The sequence below is a fragment of the Bos javanicus genome, chromosome 12, assembly GCF_032452875.1.
Source record: "Bos javanicus breed banteng chromosome 12, ARS-OSU_banteng_1.0, whole genome shotgun sequence".
In the NCBI taxonomy this organism is placed as follows: Eukaryota; Metazoa; Chordata; class Mammalia; order Artiodactyla; family Bovidae; genus Bos; species Bos javanicus.
The window spans coordinates 71936306-71940751 of NC_083879.1; positions in this window are offsets into that span (position 1 = coordinate 71936306).

The following is a 4446-nucleotide window of genomic DNA, read 5'->3' on the forward strand; positions in this document are numbered from 1 at the left end:
CAGACAGACAACTAATCTCTAAAATATACAAGCAATACCTACAGCTCAATTCCAGAAAAATAAATGACCCAATCAAAAAATGGGCCAAAGAACTAAATAGATATTTCTCCAAAGAAGACATACAGATGGCTAACAAACACATGAAAAGATGCTCAACATCACTCATTATCAGAGAAATGCAAATCAAAACCACTATGAGGTACCATTTCATGCCAGTCAGAATGGCTGCGATCCAAAAGTCTACAAGCAATAAATGCTGGAGAGGGTGTGGAGAAAAGGGAACCCTCTTACACTGTTGGTGGGAATGCAAACTAGTACAGCCACTATGGAGAACAGTGTGGAGATTCCTTTAAAAAATGGAAATAGAACTGCCTTATGACCCAGCAATCCCACTGCTGGGCATACACACTGAGGAAACCAGAAGGGAAAGAGACACGTGTACTCCAATGTTCATCACAGCACTGTTTATAATAGCCAGGACATGGAAGCAACCTAGATGTCCATCAACAGATGAATGGATAAGAAAGCAGTGGTACATATACACAATGGAGTATTACTCAGCCATTAAAAAGAATACATTTGAATCAGTTCTAATGAGGTGGATGAAACTGGAGCCTATTATACAGAGTGAAGTAAGCCAGAAAGAAAAACACCAATACAGTATACTAACACATATATATGGAATTTAGAAAGATGGTAACAATAACCCTGTATACGAGACAGCAAAAGAGACACTAATGTATAGAACAGTCTTTTGGACTCTGTGTGAGAGGGAGAGGGTTGGATGATTTGGGAGAATGGCATTGAAATACGTATAATATCATATATGAAATGAGTTGCCAGTTCAGGTTTGATGCACGATACTGGATGCTTGGGGCTTGTGCACTGGGACGACCCAGAGGGATGGTATGGGGAGGGAGGAGGGTTCAGGGTGGGGAACACGTGTATACCTGTGGCAGATTAATTTCGATATTTGGCAAAACCAATACAATATTGTAAAGTTTAAAAATAAAATAAAATAAAATGTTATAAGGACATGGGTAGCCAGTAATTTTCAAATAAAAATCCTCCTTGAGTGCTGGAATGTTTTCTGATACATGTTGCAGGCTGGTTCTCTGGGATGCAGACTCAGATGGAGCTTAGTGCTGGGATGTTTATCAGGGTTGCCCTTGGGATCAACCCAAGGAGGGAAGAAACAGGGTAGGGCAGAGGGAAGGATCAAACTGCATCACTGGCCAGACGACCTGAGCTGACCCCCTGCCGGGTCTGGAGTGAAGACAGCCCTTCAGGGTTGTCCTGACACATCCATTGGCCAGGCCTTTATGCCTCCCCATGGATGGGTCATTGCATAGAAGCTGCCCTCAGAAGGCTGATGGTTTAAGGTTGCCTACTTGCACCACTTACTGTAGCTGGACAATGAGTTCTTGAAGGGAGATCAGGACAACATGTCTCCATGTCCCCACAGCTTGTGTCGCAGATCAAGAGGTAGGGGATGAGGATGTACTCTGGGGGGAAACTCTTGATGACTGATGTGCAAGTCAAAATTTTGACTTAGTGATTCTCCTTAATACTCTCTGATCTAAAAAATAGAGGAGGAGGTCCATGTAGGGGAGATATCCTCGTTCTCTAGGGTCATTCCAGTTTTCACCTCTTCTAGGAAGTCACCTTAAGATCAGTCATCATCCTAGGTAACTTGTATTTCTGTAATACCCTGAGCACCTCTCATGTGTTAAACTGAGCCATACTTTTCTAATGTCCCTTTGTCATCATCCTGAGATACTTCATCTGTAAACAAGGGCCCTGTTCTTTCCATTGTGCACTGGGTTCTGTAAATGACGTAGCCTGCCCTGACTGTGGATGTTCACACATGGTCTGTTTTCTCACTAAACCACGTGAGAAAAAGACTTGGAACTGTGCCTATTTGCTTTTTGATTACATCTTCCAGCAAAGTGTCTGTCATACAGGGCGTGTTCATTAACTGTTTGCTGTATGAATAAATGATAACTGAGAACAAACCTTCCTTCTCAACTTTACAATTTTGAAATTCTAAAGTAGCCTGGGATAACAGAAAGCCCTGATTTTGCAATCAGTCACACTGATGTGCCTGTCAGTTCTTTCTCTGCTCCTCACCAGCAGTGTGGGTACCTAAAGAATGTGCTGTCCAGAGTAGGACACCTGAGAGTGAAAGGAAAGCAGTAACCAGCCAAGGGGCCAGGGAAGTAAACTGGCGCCATCCTTGACAAAATGGACTATGGACACCCTACACCTGTGTAGTGTTAGTTACATGCTTGTATAATTATTTTAATCTCTGAATCTCAGCTTCTTCATCTGGAAGATGGATATAGTTCTTGCCCTTGCAGAGTTCTTTGGTTGGGATGATAGATGGACCAAGAGCATCCAAAGACACAGATGGAATCACTGACCTTAGTGATTCCTACTTACAAGGGGAGGAGAGGAAGATGGACGTGGATGAAGGAGGTTTGTAGACTGTAGAAGGTGTAATTGAGGAGGTCCTCATCTGATGGCCTAAATGAAACTGTTCCTCCTTCACATGTCATTAAAATGACACAAGCACACAGGGAAGAGCACAAGCTTTGGAGTCAGCCTTCCAGGGACAAATACTGGCTCCTCTGGACACGGACTGGGTTTAGATACAAATTCTGCTCCCATTAATTATGGGATATTAAGGTTGGGAAGCCAATTGTGCTTCAGTGTCTTTGTCTGAAAGTTGAGGTAAAGTTAGTATGATTCTTAGAGGACTGTTGCAAAGATTAACTATGGCAGTGAGTCTCACAGTGTGGTCTGTGCACCACTGCCAGTCCACAAACTGATTATAACCAGGTTAGAAGTAAGTACAGGAAATTCAAGAAAGCTAGAAACTCAGAGCCATCAGCTATTGCTATGACATCCACACTTAGGATGTGTGGGATCTTGAACGGCCCGGATTTTACACTTGCAGGGGGAGGTACACATGGTTGAGATGAGCACTAGTGATGTACAGTGGATCAGTGATTAGGCTGCAATGGGCTGAAAATATAAAATTAAATAAAACTGATACTTAATCCCAACAGGTGAGAAACTCTACTTTTGAACAATGCCAGATATGTGATTAGCTGTCAATCATTACTATCCTCTCCAGCACTATCTTCTTTATTAATTGTTACTGTCATGTTTATGTTTAAAATGAGACCAGATAGGCTTTCAAAATTCCCTCCTATATTTATCATTATTTTTATTAGGATTAAAAAGTTAGAAATAAATTCCTGTTGAAGAGGGTTTTTTTTTTTTTCCAAGTCTAAAAACAATACTGTGCATATATTTAAACTGATTCTTTTCTTGAGTCAGCAATATGGTCCTAATGTTGAAGTAGATACCTGGAAATACAAAAGGCCACTTTAAAACCCTTCAGAGTTTTTTGAAACACAGGGCTTTATGTGTAAGCTATTAATTTTCCTTTTAAAACAGAAAGAATATGGATTAACTAAGGTTTGTTTTTTAAACCTAATATTCTAAGGAAAATACATTTTTTTCCAAAACCTAAAACAGCAATGTGTGCTGAAAATTGGGAGAAACATATATTTATTTTAATTTATTACTTAAAAATAATGTTATTAGAAGGAATAACTTTCCCCAGTCCTATGAGATCTCCACCTATCCTCCAGGACCATCTGACTTGCCTTAGGAGTCAAACTGGGGTTGTGTGATTTTTTTGAGTTACAAACCCACAGCAAACATTATCCTCAGTGGCGAAAAACTGAAAGCATTTCCTCTAAAATCAGGAACAAAACATGGGTGCCCACTTTCCCCACTACTGTTCAACATAGTTTTGGAAGTCCCAGCCACAGTAATCAGAAAAGAAATAAAAGGAATCCAGATTGGATAAAAAGAAGTAAGACTCTCACTGTTTGCAGATGACATGATCCTCTACATAGAAAACCCTAAAGATACGACAAAAAATTTACTAGAGCTAATCAATGAATACAGCAGGGTTGCAGGATATAAAATTAATACTCAGAAATCCCTTGCATTCCTATACACTAACAATGAGGAAACAGAGAACTTAAGGAAACAATCCCTTTCATTGTTGCAATGAAAAGTGTAAAATATTAGGAATAAATTTACCTAAAAAACAAAATATCTATATATAGAAAATATGACACTGATGAAAAGAATCAAAGATAACACAAATAGATGAAGAAATATACCATGATCATGGATTGGAAGAATTAATATAGTGAAAATGAGTATACTACCCAAAGCAATTGATTGATTCAATGCAATTCCTATCAAGCTACCAATGGTATTTTTCAGAGAACTAGAACAAATAATTTCACAATTTGTATGGAAATGCAAAAAACCTCAAATAGCCAAAGCAATCTTGAGAAAGAAGAATGGAACTGGGGAATCAACCTGCCTGACTTCAGACACTACAAAGCTACAGTCATC